This window comes from Equus caballus, chromosome 26, assembly GCF_041296265.1.
Source record: "Equus caballus isolate H_3958 breed thoroughbred chromosome 26, TB-T2T, whole genome shotgun sequence".
Taxonomy (NCBI): Eukaryota; Metazoa; Chordata; class Mammalia; order Perissodactyla; family Equidae; genus Equus; species Equus caballus.
Window position 1 is genome coordinate 17,895,212 of NC_091709.1, and position 20,244 is coordinate 17,915,455.

The 20,244-nt window shown below is 36.2% G+C and overlaps 1 long non-coding RNA gene across 1 annotated transcript; it reads right to left on the reverse strand.

Moving 5' to 3' along the window:
- Nucleotides 1–16,452: 16,452 nt before the first annotated feature.
- On the reverse strand, nt 16,453–17,928 carry LOC138920936 (uncharacterized). The gene is made up of 3 exons (XR_011432996.1): nt 17,724–17,928; nt 16,898–17,056; nt 16,453–16,674 (listed from the first exon to the last, which is right to left on the reverse strand). It is a non-coding gene; the product is annotated as an uncharacterized lncRNA (long non-coding RNA).
- Between the last annotated feature and the right edge of the window lie 2,316 nt (nt 17,929–20,244).

Sequence of the window (20,244 nt, forward strand, 5' to 3'; positions counted from 1 at the left end):
TATTTTGATTCATTCTATTAGGATTTGGTCCTCTTCCTCACCACCCTCCTCCAAATATTTACTTGTAATCCAACTAAGAAATAGATTTGTCTTCTACTCCCAAGATGACAGTTGAATGAAGACAGAATCATGTTATGATAAATACCTTGTAGTGGTTTGAATGGTGACCTCCAAAAAGATTTGTCCAAGTCTGAATTCCTAGAACTGTGAATGTTACCTTATTTAAAAAAAGAGTCTTTGCAGATGTAATTAAAGTAAAGATCTTAAGAGGCTGGCCCCATGGCCAAAATATCAGACATTATTTCTTGGAAATTTTCAGAAATGACATAGATTAGCACCCTGGTGAAATCATTCAGTTAATTGCTGAAAGATAAGGTAGTGTAGTAAAAAAACCCTTAAACTAGCAACCAGGACACTAGCGTCCTAGCAAAGCCTTGGCTACTTAAAGCTATGTGATTTTAAACAAGTTGGTTAATCTGAATCTCCTTCTTTCTGTAGACACAGTAAAATCTCAAGGGTGTGGAAGGGAGTACTTCTACATGAGCTGCTGTTTGTGTAATGCATCATCGTTTTGGAAGAAGACACATTTTTCTCGACTTTGGACATGTGGCTAACTTAGCTCTCATAGCTTTTGTTTGTTTTTATTTTCTGGTTTGATGAAAACAGTGAGAATTTTTACATAATCACAATTTATGTAGGTATTCGTGTGTACTTTTGTCAAATCCATCATGCATACGACATTTATTTCCCTCTGCTACCCAGAATATTGGGGTGCACGTGAGTGTCTCCAATTCCCTTGAGAAAGTGCCTTCATGTTATCATTGACATATGTTATCCATTTCATACTTCTGCCTATCCACTTTGGATCCTTATAGTCCTAAAATCTCAAACCACAGGTCACATATCTTGACACTATATTGTCTTTGCCAGTGTTTTTAATGAGGCTATTAAGAACTTGGTTTTCTAGAGATTTCCTTCGTGATCAGGACTGAATGTCCAAAGAAAGAAACAAAAATAGGCAAAATTAAATGTCTTTTTTTCTGTACTATATTTAGAAATGAGTAAATACAACCATCCCTTTTATATTGATACATCTTTTTTGTTCCCCCTCTATTCACTAATACTTCATCTGCCACTTCTGTGGAAGTGGCAAACACAACCTTGTGAGGAAAAACATGAATTTTTAAAATGCCTTATTGGAAACACAGTGTTTATCTCCTTCAGTTCAGAGAGAAGATGTACTCAAGGGACAAACCAGAAACACTGGAGTTTGTGGCAGACGCTGAGGTTATTCACAAGCATTCTAATTATCCTTCTAGGCACAGAATAAGATGACATGTCCCTGCTTCCTTGTAGTTGTCATGCAATCTTGTGGCTTTCTTTGGCTACTGATGTGAGAGCAGAAGTGGAAGACAGTACTCTTTTCTCTGCCAAAGTGCTCATGGAAATTTGTATTCAGATATAGCCTCTGCCGGCCCCAGGCTTTAAGGGAATATGATGACCAGAACCCTCCACCCATCCACTTGAGTATGTAGAATGAGGGAAAAATAACTATTCTGTTAATACTGAGATGCAGGTTTGGTTTTTACTGCAGTGTAACCTAGACTATGCTGACTGAGAAAGGCATAAATCAAATTACTCAAAATCTTTTCTCATCTATAAAGTTATAAAGAACAAGAAAGTAGAGGGGCTGGCCCCGTGGCCGAGTGGTTAAGTTTGCGCGCTCCGCTGCAGGCAGCCCAGTGTTTCGTTGGTTCAAATCCTGGGCGCGGACATGGTACTGCTCATCAGACCACGCTGAGGCAGCGTCCCACATGCCACAACTAGAAGAACCCACAACGAAGAATATACAACTATGTACCAGGGGGCTTTGGGGAGAAAAAGGAAATAATAAAATCTTTAAAAAAAAAAAAAAAGAACAAGAGATTGTTCCCTCTTTTCTACCTGAAAAAATCTAGTTGCCAATATATAATACAGTGGAAATCACTTAGAGTTTTTTTTTAAACAAGCTATAGGCAAAGTTTTCAGATTTCTTTGTCATCCTGAAATATCCTGAGGTTTGTACTTCTCACGAGCACCCTATCTGAAGAGTGAGCTGCTTAGGTTTGATTTGACTTAGTAGCAACCAGCTCTGAGCTATGTTTCTACGTCCTTCTGGCACAGACACACATTTCCTGATGAAAGGAGAAAGAATAAAATATTACATCTGGTATACAACACAGTGAAATTATCTGAAATCCAGTTTTGATTTAAAAAAAAAAATCAAACAGCTTAAAAAATGTCAGCAGAAGCAAACATAATTCAAACATAAATATGAAGGTGTTTTTAGATGAGCAGCAGCAAAATAATTGAGAGAACAATAGAAATCTCCTGCTCAGAAGACTGCTTGTCATTTTAGCTAAAAAAAAAAATTTTTTTATTTAATTTTTATTTAACATTCACTTACTGGGCATAAACAATGGAGACTCAGAGAAAGGGTTAAACCAGACTTCAGACACCATGTAACTTCTTAATCGCAGAAGCCCCTCCATCCCAAGTTTGTCATTTCTATGCTAGAGTGCCAAAAGAGTCACTTTCCTTGGATTTACCACTTTTTCTTGGCTTGAGTTGTATCTTTTAGGGTTCCCACTTGGTGTTGTGTAATACCAAATAAATATCACGAGTTCCTCAGGCCTTTGGATTTGGCTTGTAATTTGAAAGGTTTGTGGCTTCCACTTTGATCAGGCATTGGCAAATGTTTTGTACAGGGCCATTTAATAGCCTTCTAGGGCTGCCATAACTAGATAGCACAAACTGGGTAGTTTAAACAGAAATGTATTTTCTCACAGTTCTGGAGGCTGTAAGTCTAACACTAAGGTGCCTATACATTTGGTTTCTCCTGAGGGCTCTATTCCTGGCTTGCAGATGGTCACCTTCTTGCTATGTCCTCACAGGGCCTTTCCTCTGTGCATACCCACACTTGGTGTTGCTTTTTCTTTTTATAAAGATAGTCCTATTGGATTTAGACCTCACCTTCATGAGCTCATTTAACCTTAATTACCTCATTAAAGTCCATATGTCCAAATAAAGTCACATTGGGGGTTAGGACTTCAAAATATGAATTTTAGGGAGACACAATTCAGTCCATAACAGGCCAGATAACAACCATTTTAGGTGTAGGAGTCACAAGGTCTCTGTTGTAAGTACTCAGCTCTCCCATTTATATTGAAAAATCAGTCAAATTTAATATATAAACAGATGTGCAGGGCCGTATTCCAATAAAATGTAATTTATGGACACTGAAATTTGAATATTACATAATTATCATGTCATAAAATATTATTCTTTTGATTATATTGCTACCATGTAAAAATGTGAAAACCATTCTTGGTTTTCAAGCCATACAAAAAAAGTTTGTGACTGGATTTAGCTCACTGGCTACAGATTGCCAACCCATGATCTTGGTCAGACTGGTAATTCTTGATAACGTTGTCTGTTTTTGACCTTTCAAGATATGTTTGGTTGAAAAAATGAAAACAAACAAGAGCTCTTCTTCTTGATATGTAGTCACAGAAAAGGAATTTGTTGAGGCACCTTACCGTCAGGGAAGGAAAGAAGAAGTCTGTCACAGTTTCTTGAATGTTCCACACAATCAAATCTGGATTTACAGTCTCAAATGCACAGTGGTAAGCAACAAATATCAGCTGTGATATTCTGAGCTCTTTATAATTTTGTAGTTTTAGCTCTTTATGAAGTGATTATTTTAGTTGAGAAAAGCAGAACAGTAAAGAATCAATATTTTTTAAGTTAAGAAACTCCCAAAGGAGGCTAATCAAATATGCTCCTCTTTAAGTAATTTTACTGCATAGAAGAAGATTTTCCAGGTCTCTTAATAAATGCTAAAATCAAGTCTCAGAAATGCATTTTAAAATTTCTATTTTTATCTTGTGTCCCTTGTTATATTTTCACACTTGGCGGTAGTTTTTAATTCTACAGTGAACAGGCCTAGCAGGAAAGATAAGTGATAGTTGTTTATTGGTTGTATTATTCAGCCACATGAGAAATGTTTCAAAATTATTTCAAAAACTATAAAAGACGACATATTTTCTGATTTTTTTTTGTATGATGGCCTTTCCAGTCATTTCTCAACATTAGTATTCAGCCTCGGTTGCAAGAACTACAGCTTTAGATTTTTGAACAACTCTGGTATTAGATTTTACTTATAGTCTTGTACTCAATTCTAAGGCCATAAGATTCCCCAAAAGATATACCATAACTAAGAAAGGAAGAAAAATAAGCTCCATTTGCTTTGAGATAGTAGGAACCTCTTGACATAAATCTCTTTTGGAAATTCTTCTTTTCCTTTTTTCTGAGAATTGTAGCAGGAACCTCTGGTAGAGCAAAAGAGAGTTCAAAAAGCATATGGTTACGTGAATTAAAATATGACTTTGGGAAATGCACATGGGAGCAAATGGCAAGCCAGTGCAGATTGTTGCATGGATTATGTCCAATCTGCCTAATTTTAGGAAGGGGAGCTGTTAATTATGAGAAGAAATGGTCATTCCAATTGGTCTTTAATAAGAGTAATCCTAGGGGGCCGGCTCCGTGGCAGAGTGGTTAAGTTCACCCGCTCTACTGCAGCGGCCCAGGGTTCGGATCCTGGGCGCGGACATGGCACCGCTCATCAGGCCACGTTGAGGCGGCGTCCCACATCCCACAACTAGAAGGACATGCAACTAAGATATACAACTGCGTACGGGGTGGGGGGGGGGGGTTGGGGAGATAAAGCAGGAAAAAAAAAAAATAGATTGGCAACCGTTGTTAGCCCAGGTGCCAATCCTTAAAAAAAAAAGTAATCTTAGATTAGTGAAATCTAAGACAAAAAAATCTAGTCTGAACTTTACATAAGTCTACACCACATCAAAGGCACGTCTCCAATGGTGATACAGGTCATAGGAGATTATTTGAATTCCATATGAGGCAGTGAATGACTTTGGGAACCATTCAAGTGGGAAGGCTCTACATGAAGGGTAACAGAGTGTCCTTGCTTCACTCCCACCGTCATATTGAATCAATTTCAAGGTAGACTTGCCCTAAGTAAATTCAAATTAACTAATTTTAAAATGTAAATGTCTTATGATTATAAAATTGATGTATTCTCATTCTAGAAAATCTGGAAAGAAGAAAAAATAAAGGATCAGAAGAAAAAATTAATTTCACAAGTCAATTGTTAACATCTTGGTATTATTTCTTTTAGTCATACATATGTTTTTTTAAATTTGTTTATCTCCAGTCTTAGCAGATCTCCTTGCCTTTCTCTGTCTGAATTGTGTCTAGTTTTCAATTCAGAGTCAGGCATTTTGAATACTGTAGACTATAAATATCTTAGGATAATGAAAGGTACTTTTGTCAAAAGAAATGAACACTAAAAATATAAAGTTAGGGGCTGGCCTGATGGCATCATGGTTAAGTTCACATGTTCTCTTTCGGCAGCCCAGGGTTTGCAGGTTGGGATCCTGGGCACGGATCAGGCACCACTTGTCAAGCCATGCTGTGCCGGCATCCCACATAAAATACAGGAAGATTGGCACAGATGTTAGCTCAGCGACAATCTTCCTCACACACACACACACACAAATAAATAAAAAATAAAAATAAAGTTAATGGGTAATGGATCATGGTATGCTTCCTGAAATGTACCTATTCAAGAGTAATCTCTGAGAAAAAATGAAAATAAATAAAAGAAGACTGAAAATGGGCTGTGATTAGACACTTAATATACTTTAGAGGAGCCGATGACTGTATGTCTAGGAAAATGGATAGTGTTAGAAATTCTATATGAGGTCTACAGCTGCAAATTAGAAATTCAAGATAATGAAATAAGTTCTAAAGATCCTACACTCTGGTTTCTTGAGAGAACACACCTAGGTTAATGGAAGCATTTATTAATTCCTTTCCAAGAATCACTTACTGGAGTATGTATTACATACAAGACGTGATTGATGCTAGAGATTCAGACTGAGTAAGGAGAAAAGTTTAGAGAATAGAAATAGGTTTTAATCCTAAGCAACCATTCTTAGTCATTAAAACTTTAACTAAATCCAAACCAGATTAAAAAATTAATCTCTTGAATTGTTACTTGTTGCCTGTCTGCACTAGGAAATGTGTTGTGATCTTCCAGATATATAAATCAACCTAAGTCAATGACTGCCTTCTTGATTTCTAAAATAATCTTTTCAGATGGTGACTGTTCTATCTTAAGATGGGGAAAACTATTCTGTTTGCTGCTGTATTTCGGATAAATTTTGTTATGTATGATTACATTATTCATAATGCTAACATGCCCACTTGTGCTTTCTTACAATGGACCCCAAGTGGAAAGCCTAGTTTTTATTCAGCAGCTTCACCGACAAAGCCGATCAATTACAAATCTACACCTGTAATTTGAAGAACTAAGCTTATGATGTGGTAAAGGTCATGGCATAACTGAAGCTCAGAATGAAAGACATTTAAAAGCAAATGGATAATTCCAAAGAATGCATGGTATTGGTTTCTGGGGGGCAAACGTGAATCCTCTTTATTCCATCTCATTGCAGTTTGTTGTGGTAATCCTTCACGCAGTATTTTAATTTCCTCCATTTCAGATGCTGCTCCACCAATAACTATTTAAAGGACTTTGGGAGCTCAGTGTATTAGGCTGTAAAAACGGCCACAATTCTTTGAAATTCCTCCTTTTACGAGATAGTTTCTTTCCTCATCCTTTGAATTGGGGCTGGCTTTGTCACTTGCTTTTGACCAACAGAACACAGTAGAAGTGACATTGCGTGTCTTTTAAGCCTAGGCCTCAATGGGACCCTGAAGTTTTTGCTCTTATGCTACTGGAACCATTTAACACCCCACGAACAATTCCAGGGAGCCTGCTGGAAAACCAGGGGTCATGTGAGAAGTCTAACAGTCACAGCTGTCCTAGACAAGTCTATCATAAAACATTATTCCCAGATGAGATCTGGGGCATATAGTGAGCCCAATCAAGAGCAGTCAAGTTTGGTCCAGATCAGAACTATCTACTGGGGCCTTGTCCAAATTACTGACCCTCAAAACCAAGAGCAATAAATGGCGATTGTTTTAGTTATTAAAGTTCTGAGATGGTTTGTTATTGAGCAAAAACTGATACTGGCAATAGCTGGATACACATAACCTTTCTATGCTAACTATATATAAATTTATGCCAGGGGTGAGAAAACTACACTCCACAGGTTAAATTCAGCCCACTGTTGCTTTTTGTATGGCTATGGACTAAAACTGTCTTTTATATTTTTAAATGGTTGAAAAAAAATCGAAAGAATAATATTTCATGAAAGGTGAAAAATATATGCAATTCAAATTTCAGTGTCCATGAACAACTCTTTTATATACTGTCTATGGCCACTTTCATGCTGTAGTGCCAGAGTTGAGAAAATTTGACAGTTTGTATGTCCCACAAATCCTAGAGTATTTACTATCTGGCCCTTTCCAGAAAAAGTTTACTGACTCCTGATTTCGGCACATGTTTCTACTTCGAGACAAAATGAAAATGGCAATTTCAGATAATAAGCTGATATTAAATTCTACAGCAAATATGAGTCCAGGCTCGTATTTGAAACTCTATTGTTTTCCTCTGTCCATGGCACCTGAACAGCCCTGGCATGTTTTGCACGATCAGCAGCCTAGCAGCCTTCATGTGCTGTGCTTTGGTTTCAATTGCCTTTAAGTGCTTTACTGCCTTGTTGGAAATCTTGAACTGTTTTTTCAGTGACTCTGAAAGAGGACTGATGATTTCTCCTGGTGCTCAATCATTCTTGGCGTTTGCGGTCAGTCTTGGTTATCTATGAGAATCCACACCTTCCCCTACCGGCTGCCAAATTGACCTCATGTTGAGCGTCAATTTCATTTGCCCTTAATTGAGCTTTTCTATTCTTATTGCTTTCAACCTGTTTTCTCTTTTAGACTATCTTTGAACTCATTAAATTATTATTTTATAATTTTTAACACTGCATATTTGTCATTAAGATTTAACAGGCACGGTGAATAATAATAGATTGCTCTGAAATGAATAATACATATTTGGAACCATAACCATAAAATTAGAGCAAAATTTTAAATGAATGTGTATTTCAAACTTTAGCTTGTTGATCTTTTAAATGATGTGCTACCTTATTCTGTTTGGGTAAATAAAAGTTTGTGGAGTGGGCTAGAGATTCAATGTGAGTTCTTCCTGTGCCATAGAACTGATATATTAAGGGAACCATGCCAAATATGCCATCAATTTTAGTAAATACCATCTAGCCATTTTTTTATGTGTGTGCTATGTTAAATAGAAATATAGACGGAAACTTAGTTGTATTTACAAAGATAAGAGTTTTGCATATTTTTATTTTCTACTAACAAGAGCATCTTTGCTCAAGAATATTTCTTTCATTAACTTTATTTTCATTTTTTTAGGGAAAATTTCAAATTTGGCATACTCTATACTTCATGAAACTATATAATTTTTCTTTTAATGTACCCTATTAAGATGCCTCTATAAATATATAAATTACTTTTAAGCAAAATGTGTATCAAAAGAAAGTGCAAAATAAATTATTTATATTAGAAGTTTTTTCTTTCTCCAAAGACTCACAGATTTCATGGGAGATGAAGAAAAAAAGAACAAAGAGAATTTCTTATGAAACTGAAACAGCTAAAAATAATGTTATACTTAAGTAACAAGCTTGTGCTAAACAATACCTACATTAATTGTGTGCATAAATTTGACTTTGACTTTTAAGTTGGGAGATACACCAACAAGAAAAGAAAAGGAAAACTCTAAAAACATAATACCCAGAAATATTAAACTACCGTACACTTTCTCTATCAAATCCTCATAAACCACTTGCTCAGTGTGCTGGAAATCCTTCCATAAAAGCAAAATTGGAGAAAGGCACAGTTTTTGAAAACTCTGCTTAGAAACAGATGAGAATATTGGCTTATCCTTGCATGTAATGCTTTCTGGCATTTTTAATAGATAAGTGAAGACATTGAATTGCATCTGGAATTAATAAGAAAGCTGGAATACAGACTTCTTAACAGGTGTTCCAATTTATTATAATAGCTGTTAACACACACCTGCATTTTACAGACTGAAGATTTTGGCTAGTCTTCAAAAGTCCCTCTTACAGAGAAAACTGTAGTGGTTTACCAAGACCAAATATATTTGGCATTAATTACATTGCAAGAGAGTGGGAAGATATGCCAGCTACGGATAGAAAAGGGAATCCCAATTTTTATGGAGGGCTGAAAAAAATTATCTTTACAGAGATTGTCATACTTTGATTATAGAAGAAAGTGTTTTTGTTCAGGAAAACATGATAGCTAGTCAATTAGAATTGGAAAATGAGTACCTGGGAACATTGGCTGGAAAGAGATAATAAAGTGGATAAAATAAAAAATTAGCTGTACTGATCTTCTCTGGAATGACGAAAAGCAGAAAAAGGAGAACCCAAGGAAAAAGGTAAAAAAGCATTAAAACAGCTATGTGAATTTTAAGTTGTTTGAATGCTCTACTACCGTCAAATTTTCAGTAAATTCTGTTGCAAATCCAAATGCCATTTTTGTATGTTTGGTAAAATATACGTGTGTGTAAATCACAAGAAAACACTGAGTTTCTTGACTTGGGCAATAGAGTGGGCACAGGAAGAGGAAATGACTCATATAACAACCAGTTAAGACTAAATACCAGTTAAGAATAAATAAAAAATATAACTGGGAAAACATCTAAGCTTCTCACAATATCCCCCTCCTCCAGGAGATCTTGGGAGGTACTCAGAGACTCTTGCTGAATTTAGGATGGGGTTCAAAGAAATTTTTTTTTTTTTAAGTTTTTTATTTTTCCTTTTTCTCCCCAAAGCTCCCCAGTACATTGCTGCATATATTTAGTTGTGGGTCCTTCCAGTTGTGGCATGTGGGACTCTGCCTCAGCATGGCCTGATGAGCAGTGCCATGTCCCTGCCCAGGATTTGAACAGGCGAAACCCCTGCCGCCGAAGCGGAGCTCAGGAACCCAACCACTCGGCCACAGGGTCGGCCCCCTCAAAGAAATTTTATTTGGATCTTAACGGACAGCAGTCTTCAGCAATTATTTAACGTGCTTGTAGAGTGAAAAAGACATTTCACTAAAGCAACCAGAAGCAACGGGAAATTTCTCTTCCAGTTGTCTCCTCTTTCTTCCTTCCGTATTACCAATCTCTCTCTCTGTACGTCTCTTTCTCTCCTTCCTGCTCTCTCTCCCTCCCTTTCTTTCTCTGCTCATAATCCACTAAAAACCATGTTCTAGTAACTCACATTAAAAACAAACCCACAAACAAAAAACATAGAAATCATTATCTCCTTCATTTCAAATCTTCCTTCAGCTACCCCCTTATTTATATGTTCCTTTTCAATGAAGTACTTCTCTAAAGGGTTATGTATGCCCACAGTCTCACCTCCTATTCTCCCATCACTCTTAAAACCACTCTGGCTCCTGTCATAATCATTCCACTGAAACGGCTCTAATTAATGTCACTAACAATCTTCATGTTGTCAAAACCAACAGACACTCTGCTGTCTTCATCACATGCAGTCTCTCAGTGGCATCTGGCACAGTCAGCAACTCTCACCTCATGTTGATCTATGTTTCCTAGTTAGGTGACCCCCAAAGTATCAAGGTTTTAATACTCAAGGGTTCAAAATCCTTTCACTCTGTTTCTTCCTCAAGCACTTGGATGATTCATAGCCTCTGAAACTTGTCTAAAAGAAGATACTTTTTTCCCCTGCTCCACTCCCAGCCTCCTCCCCCACCACCTTCCCCATTTCAATGTATGTAAAAACAACCGACGCTAGAAAGCGTTCCTTTACCTCTCACTTCTTTCTGTTGAAATTTGTCAAATCTAGAATGTTAAACCTACAGAAATGCTCCAAGAATAATGCAATAAACACTGAATTGTTAATATTATACTTGCAACATTTGTTTTCCTTTTTATTTTGATGGAACCATTTGAAAAGAAGTTGCAATCATCAGCACATTTCACTTGTAAATACTGTCAACAAGAATAAGAATATCTGCCCAGAAAAATGCAAGGAATTTACCATTGATGTAATTATATGAACTAATGTAAAGTTCATGTTAAAATTTCCTCAAATAGTCCCAAGTTGTCCTTTGTAGCTCTTTGTTTTTAAAAGTGAGGTATAATTTATATACCTTAACAATCAGCAGTTGCAAGTAGACAATCTAATATTTTTTAAGTAAATTTTTAGAGTTGTGCAATCATCATCACATTTCCAGTCTTAGAACATTTCCATCGTTCTAAAAAGTTCCCTCATATGCATTTATAGTCCATTTCTGTTCCCAGCTCCAGCCCCAAACAACCATTAATCTAATTGCATTCTCTATATACTTGCTTTTTCTTGAAAGTTCATTTAAATGGAATTATAAAATAGATAATCCTTTGCATCTGACTTCTTTCACTTAGCATAATGTTTTTGAGATACTTCCACGTTGTTATTAGTTCATTCATTAATATTCCGTTTTATAAATATACAGTCTCACTAGGAATCCAAGTTCTGCACAGCCTCATGAACCCTTGCTTTGAGTGTAGCAATGCTAATGGGTATGTAGTATTATGTTACTACAGATTCAGTTTCCATTTCCCTAATAACTAATTATTTTGGGCATCTTTTCACATGATTACCAGTCATTCATATATATCCTCTGGTGAAGTGTATATTCGAATATTTTGCCCATTTTTTAAAATTTCTGCATTTTCGTATTATTGAATTGTAAAAGTTTTTTATATATTCTCTATATAAATTCTTTACCAGATATATGATTTTCAAATATTTTTTCAGCCTGTGGCTTGTCTTTATCTTCTTAACTTTGACGAAGTCCATATTTTCTATTTTTTTCTTTATAGATCATGCTTTTGATATCATACCCAAGAAATCTTCCCTAATGCTGTGAAATGGATAAAGGAAACTCCTTAAATTGGAGTCAAGAAGTTCTGTAGGGAGAGTTCTCACACCCTATCATACATTGTCAATTACTCTAAACAGGAAGAGAAACATGCTTGCATCTCCAGCAGGAAGGTAACTACTTTACTATTTAAGGAAGATTTCTCTCCCCACGTAGCAACAGCTCAGCCAATGAGAAACACTACAGCTCAGCCAACGAGAAGCCATTGTCATCCTGAACTGTTACTTGCCTCCAACGGACTTATGTTTAAAATAGCCCCTCCCTACTACCCCTTTTGCTCTATAAGGTCAAGTCGTTTCATTTGTCTCTCCAGCTTTGCCTATGGTTGGCCATTGCATGCACATCTTGAATTGCAATTCTTTTGGCTATTCCCAAATAAACTTGTTTAGAGGGTAAAATAACTCATGTATTTGCTTTTTAGGTTAACAACACGGTCACAAAGTTTTCTTCTAAATTTTCTTCTAGAAGTTTTATGGTTTTATCTTTACATGTAAGTCAATTATATACTTTGAGTTAATATTTATAGATGGAGTGAGATAAGGGGGAAAAATGAACTTAGATTTTTATCTCACACCATGCATAAATATGAAATAATTTTGAAAAGCAACAAATTTGAAGAACAAAAAAATGATGCTAGGAGAAGTAGATTTTTTTAAATAAGTTGTTCTTTCCACATTTAATTGCCCATTGTTGAAATCAGTTGATCATAAATGTGTTTATTCCTGGCCTCTAAATTCTCTTTTGAGAATCTATGCATCTATCCTTATGCCAATATCACATAGTCTTGATTGGTATAACTTTGTACTAAGTTTTGAAAGTGGGTAGTGTATGATCTTCAAATTTTTTCTTTTTCTGAATTATTTCATCTAAAATTCTATGCAGTTCCACGTAAATTTTAGAATCAGCTTATCAATTTTTACAGGACTCAATTATTGAGATTTTGATAGAGGTTGCATTGACTCTATTAATTAATTTGGTGGGAATTTCCTTCTCAACAATATTGAATCTTCTAATCCATGAATGTAAAAAGTCTCTGCATTTACTCAGACTTTGTATAATTTCTCTCAGCAGCGTTTTGTAGTTTTCATTGTACAAATCTTACATTTCTTTTCCTAAATTCATTTCACATAATAAATTAGTTTATATTGTGGTTAAATAATAAATTAATAAAGTTCACATTGCACTTCACTCTTGATGTACATTCTATGAGTTTGGACAAATGTATAACGATATATATCCATCATTATAATATCATATAGAATATTTTTATTGACTTAAAAATCCTCTGTGCTCCACCTTTCTCCCTTTCCTCCCACCCCCGACTCCTGGCAACCACTGATCCTTTTATTGTCTCCATAGTTTTGGCTTTTCTAGAATGTTGTAAAGTTGGAGTCATAGTATGCAACCTTTTTAGATTGGCTTCTTTTACTTAATAATATGCATTTAAAGTTCCCCCATATCTTTTCAAGGCTTGATAGCTCATTTCTCTTTAGTACTGAATAATATTCCATTGTCTGGATGGACTGTAGATTATTTATCCATTTAACCACTGAAGGACATCTTGATTGTTTCCAAGTTTTGGCAATTATGAATAAAGCCGCTATAAACATTCATTTGCAGGCTTTTGCGTGGACATGAGTTTTCAGCTCCTTTGGGTAAATAACAAGGAGTGCAACTGCTGGATCACATGGTAAGAATATCTTTAGTTGTGTTAGAAACCACCAAATTGTCTTCCAAAGTGGCTATACAATTTTGCATTCCCACCGTCAATGAATGAGCTCCTGTTGCTCCACATCCTCGCCAGCATTTGGTGTTGTTATGAATTTTATTTTTTAACCGGGATTCTCATGGATAGCCCTTAAATCTGTATGTCTTCATAGGCAGCCAATGTTTAGTTTAGTTAGCCAGTTGGAGTTTGTGCTAGTTAGCCTTTCACCTTTTGCCAATAAATCTACGTGGATTGGTGAATACAATTTTTGGGATCCTTGCATGTTTCTCCTATTCATGTGAACAGATTTCCAGTCATTCAGGATTGGGTAGAGAGTTCAGGGTTTTTCAGGACTTCTTTGCATATGCACACATCCCTCCAGTCAGCCAGGGATGTGTGGACAGCTTATCTACTCCCTCTATGGTCCTTTTATTTTCAGGATCTCTATGTTAAACTTCTGTCTAAGCACTGGTCTCTTACTGACCCCAATCAGGTCCAAAACCTTCAGCTTGCAGAGCTATGTGCTGTTTTCATTTGTCTATTACCAACTTTTCTCCTGTTACTGACAAGACTCCTTGATTCCCTCTGGTGCAAATCAAATCAGCCCCACCCTGGTAGAACTGCAGCACCATCCGGGCTCAGGGGAGGGTGGCAGCAACCCCAGGCAAGAAAGCCATGGACTCCCACTGTTCTTTCCCAAAGTGTAGAAATTTTTCAGGACTAAATATTTCTCAAGTGATTGCTTTTGGTTGATTTTCAGAGCCCCGAAATGGTTGTTTTGATAACTGAATTTAGTTTTATAGGCTTTTTGTGGGAGAAACTTGCCAACTTTTTGCCATTGCTGGAAATCTTATTCCTTTTGTGTTTTGATCTAGTATTCAATTAACCATGCCACTGATAATCACTTGTCTTGAGTCTTTTTTGATCTGTGAGAGTAATCTCACCATCCCACCATTTTTATTCTTTGTGACAATGATGTCCTAAATAGAGATTAGTTTTGATTCCTCCCTTTTTCTTTTATTCATTATCAAATATCTTTCGTTTTCATTCCATTCATCAAATATCTTTTTGGTTATTTTTTTCCCAAAATAAGTCCTGACTCCATCTACTTCCATCCATTCCTACTGCCACCACTCTAATCCAAGTCCCTGTTCTTTCTTTTCTGGATCACTGCAATAATCTCTCCCTGCTTCCACTCATTCTCTCCCAGTGTCTATTCTTCAAACAACAGATAGATTTCTTTTTAATGGTGCAATATTTTCTCTACTTAGATAGAATTTTCAAAAGAGGCAAAATAAGATTTTTTACAATCTTAATTATTTTTAAGTGTACAGTTTGGTACTGTTGAGTACATTCACATTGTTGTGAAACAGATCTCCAAAGTAATTTTCAAATCGTAAAGCATATCATATCATTCCCCTGCTTAATATTTTACTTTATTTAATAATTTTACTTTTATTTATAACTATTTTTTCAGGTTGTACTGCTTGTACTTTTTCTACTCTTAGAATAAAATCCAAATATACCATCATGGCCTATAAGGCCAGTGTCTTAGTCTGCTCAGACTGCTATAACAAAATACCACGGACTGGGTGACTTATAAACAACAGAAATTTATTTTTCACTCTTCTGGAGGCCGGAAGCCTGAGATCAGGGTGCCAGCGTGGTAGGGTAAGGCCCTCTTCCAGGTGGCAGACTTCTCATTGTATCCTTACATGGCAGAGGGGGCAAGGCAGCTCTCTGTTGGGTCTCTTATAGGGGTGCTAATGCCATTGAGGGCTCTGCCTTCATGACCTGATGACCTCCCGAAGACCCCACCTTTTGATACCATCACTTTGGGGCTAAGTTTTCAACATATGAATTTTGGAGAGACAAACAGACCAGAGTAGTCAGGTGTTACCTAGGGGAAGCCTATCTTTTCAGTGTTTTCTCATCTCACCTCCCTTACTATATGCATTCAAACCAGTTTCCTTTCAGCTTTGTAAATTTGCCAAGCTTTTCCCAACCTCAGAGTCTTTGCAGTTACTGTTCCCTCTACTTGAAATATTTTCCACCCCCTCACCACGTGCCCAGCCCCTTTTCATTCTTCATGAGTCAGGTTTAGTGTCCTCCTCAGAAAGGATTTCTCTCACAACTCCGTCTAATTTAGTATCGTCTACTCCTTAACCAATTGCTTTCTGATATATCACGTAGGTCATTTCTTTCATGCTACTTATTACAATTGGGAACTAGATCGTCTATTTGTTTACTTATTTATTACCACCTCTTGCAATCAATGTTCTCTACGAAGAAAAAACACTGTCTCTCTCACTCATCACTGAATCTCCAATTCTTTTAACAGTATCTGGCATGTTGTAGGAACCCCTCACCACACTCTCCCATTAAGAAACTAAGTGAAAGAGAAAAAATGTTATTCTCCTCAAATTGCATTGTTAAGAAATGTTAGAAAAGGAGATCAAAAATGCTCATGCTGAAATTAACAACCTGAATAAGTATAATATAATTTAGTGTTTTTTCCTTGTGTTTTTCAACAGCATGTGCATTAGTTAATAAAGTGGTTTCAGGTGTTCATTTTGTACAAATACAGTATTAAACCAGGATGGTTTAGTAAAAAGAATTTCAAAATCAGAAAACAGAAGTGTAGTATTTAAAGTTCAAAGTATCTATTTAAAAATGAAGATATAGGCATCGCAACCTAGGAACATTGTTGTAAACTCAAAAGACTCATAAAATGAATGCCATTTCTACAAAGAAAATGCATTTATTTCACATTTTACGTGAGAAAAAGGACTATTTAAGGAAATTCATTATCTGGGAAACCAAAGCATAATAGCTGTATCTCTGCAGGTCTGCGTTCATAGCGTTTCTGTCATTCTCTTCTAAAGAAAGTTTAGGCATTTTAGTCCATTTATCTCTTGTCTCTTGAAAAACTTTCCATCTAGGCATTTTTAAAATCTTGGATTCTAGGGAGAAAAAATATGAAGCTGCAACTTAGTGACTACTAATTCATTTAATCTATAAATCAACAGGAACAGAAAAATAATACATGTCATTCCTAGAGCTTACAACTTCCATAAATAAAAATTTCATTTTCTGGCACTGACAGCCTGAGTTTCTACTACGCTAGTGACTCCTCATCATGTTGCTTGCTCTTTATGACTAAAGTCAATATTAAAGCCCACCTACTTGATAGATCTGCCGTGGTCCTCGTTCTTCTCGGCTTTGGAAATGAAATAGGAGTTCAATAAAACGGAGCACTGCAAGTCCTTTGCTCACATGCATACAGTATATCTTTTGATATGTACAGCATATTCATTTCTTTCAAATGTTTTATCGACCTTGATGCTTGGCGGTGATGAAAAAACAAAACGAGTAGAAGCTGAAGTGCTGACATGTTTACAGAGGGATTCAGAAAGTATAAAGTGTATTGGATACTGTTACCAAGAATAGCATTTAATCTGATTGGATTTTTTTTTTTTTTTTTTTTTTTTGCATTGTCACAAATAGGATAGGACTGATTAGGGTCTGAAAACATTCAGGTGCTTTTCACAAAGAGACATAATTAAAGACGCACAGTCTGGGGGTTGAAGTCCAAGCAGTCCTTCTTTTGAAATTTGAACTTAGTTCCCATCCAAGTTTTTTCCTGTCTTATTTTAAATTACCATTATATATTGTAGCAGCAACCATGTAAATTAACATATCTCTATATGCTCAGGGCATTCAACAAAACCTATGAGAATAAAATAAAGTGGCATAGACTTTTCCTTTTCTTTTTCTTATATTTAAGTTTTGTTAAAATATCCAGTGCACTGTGCAAGGGAGGAAAAAGCTGGATTTATTTCTAACCGACAAGGACCTCTGTATTCTTAATGTAGCAAAACAGAAAACTAGTGGTAATTTCAAGAAAAGGAAAGAGACTCAATAGGACAATGGTGGATGTATTACCAGGACTCTTTCTGTTATAGAAGATAGAAACGCAACTCAACAAACTCAGACATGAAGTATAACTTACCGGTACATTTAATTTGGTAGTTGAGAAATGGGCTGACTTCAGACAAGCATAAATCCAGGGACCCAAACAAACAAGATTCTCTTTCTCTTGCTTCATCTCTTTATTCAGCTTCTCTTAGTCCACTGGTCTCTTTCTCCCTTACTGCACACCAGCACTCACGACATGGTGGAGAAGCTGGCTATCTGGAGGCATCTAGTTATGTTCTACTTATTCTATGATTCAAAAGAAAGAGCTTTGTCTTCATCAAGTTATTTGTTCCAAACGTCTTTGTTGATACTCATTATGTGCCAGAACACTCATGAATGACGATTACATTCTACTGGGTAGAAACAGAAAATAAACAGATAAAACAGATAGAGACAATCTTGTGCCCCAATCTCCTGTCTCCTTTCTCTGGAAACATAACATCAACGACTACCAGAAGATCTTTGAGAAGCCTTTCAGTCAAGAGGTATTATTTATCTTCTATTTCTTATGTTACAAACCCCGAGCCATTGATGGCTTTGAAGATAAAGGGGGACCATGTGCCAAATACATGGACGGTCTCTCAGAGCTGAAAAAGGCAAAAAAATTTTCATCTGGAGCCTCTAGAAGGAATGCAGCCTTGTTGGTACCTTGACTTTAACTTAAGATTTCTCTATTTCTCATCTACAGAACTGTAAGATCATAAATTTTGTTTTGTTTTCAGCCACAAAGTTTGCAGTAATTTGTTACGGCAGCAATAAAGAGCTAATAAACCCTTCAGCAGCTGCCATTGCTGGCAGCACGTGTATCTCCACTAATTCATGCCTTCTTCTTCTTTTTCATGTCTTCCTTCCACTCTTTTTTTTTCTTTCTTTCTCTCATGGAAAAGTCCCTTTTTCATGGTGATTTAGCCACTGTAATCTACCCTACCCTTCCCTACACTGAATTTGTGATCCTAAGGGAAAATAATTCTTACCAATCTTAGGCTATCATTTAGGGATTAATGCTGACCACTAGCTATTTAAAAAATATTTCTTTGTTTTTTTTTTTTTCCTGCTTCCAGTTCTACATATCTCTAGTATGAGAGCCTTCTGTTTCCCTATGGCTTAAAAATAGTATGTTTTTGATTTTGTCTATCATTCACTCAGGAAAGAATTATTGAGCATCCACTATGTGCAAGGCATAATGTTATATACTGCTACAGGTAAATGCTTAAGAAATAGTGTCTAGATTGTAGAACTGATAGAAAAGCCATCTTTCTGTAACATATGAACCTAATTGATAGGTTCTAATAAACAAAATCTAGGTGATGGTATATTTGTTTTGAAGGCATTTGTTAGACATAGTTGTTACTTAGTAAGTATTAAATAAAAGTAATATGACAGTGATTTCCCTATTGCCCCAATTTGTTTAGGACTGTCTACACAAATTAAATTCTTATTGCATTGCATCTTTTAAAGAAACAAATATATTGGCTCCTAGCCTTCCCTACATTGAAAGAAAAATCAATACGAATAACTTATTTCATTCCTTTGCTGGCATCGCAGTTACCCTGAAATTGTATATTATAAACTCTCATGTGCACTGCTTTTAAATCCTAGTAAAGCAAGTATTACATTGTTGCTTTGTTATAAATTCCAGAAGTCTACATTTTCTTTTTTGCTACACATAATGAAAGACAAACCCATCTCCGAGCGATCAAGCAAGGGGACATTTTGAAGGAGCTTGTACTGTCCATTTAGTCACAGCCGCCCTAGTTCCCTAAAAGCAAGTGTTATTTCAGGCTTGTTTTAAATCGGCCTTACTATAAAACATTAGGCTCCCGCGTGTGTTTCAAAGCAGTTCTTTGAACAGCTTGAAATCATTAGGGAGGGAGGGATGGCAAAAAGTGGAGCTTCAAAGACCTTGCCCAACTGAAACAATACCCCACACTCAGAGCTAACAAACCAGCAGGGAAGATGCTGCGAGCAAGGTCAAAACTTACAATAAGGTCATTTACTTTTTCAAGGTTGTGGTGACCCATTTGCTGGCTAACAACAATGATTCAACCAGGCAGAGTTAAGAGAAAAAAATTAATAATTTGAAATATCATCTGCCCTGAAGATGTCACTTATGGTTCTGTTAAATAAGAAAACATCCAGGAAAAATGAGTGATTTGATTGTCTGCTGAGCATCGAATCTTGCCGGCAATCAACTCCATTCAGGCTCTGAACTTTAAAGTCTTGAATAGGGCTGATTACAGTCCTAGTACAAAACATCCTTTTCCTATTACTTAATTAGCAACATAAATATATATTTTCCCAAACTGGCATTTTCTCAGTGCAATAAAAAAATTGCTCTACTTGACCAGTGTCCATTTGAAAGATTTGATATGTCTCCTTTAATACCCTGTACTTTGGCTAGGGGTGAAATGGTGACTATGTGCATGGGCTGTAGTATCAGACTGTCTGTGTTTACATACCAAATTTGCCACAAAGAGTGCAGTTTTGGCCAATTAATCTGGGAGGGCCTCCTTTGCTTCTTCTGTGAAGTGGAGCTAACATTAACTATCAAACTA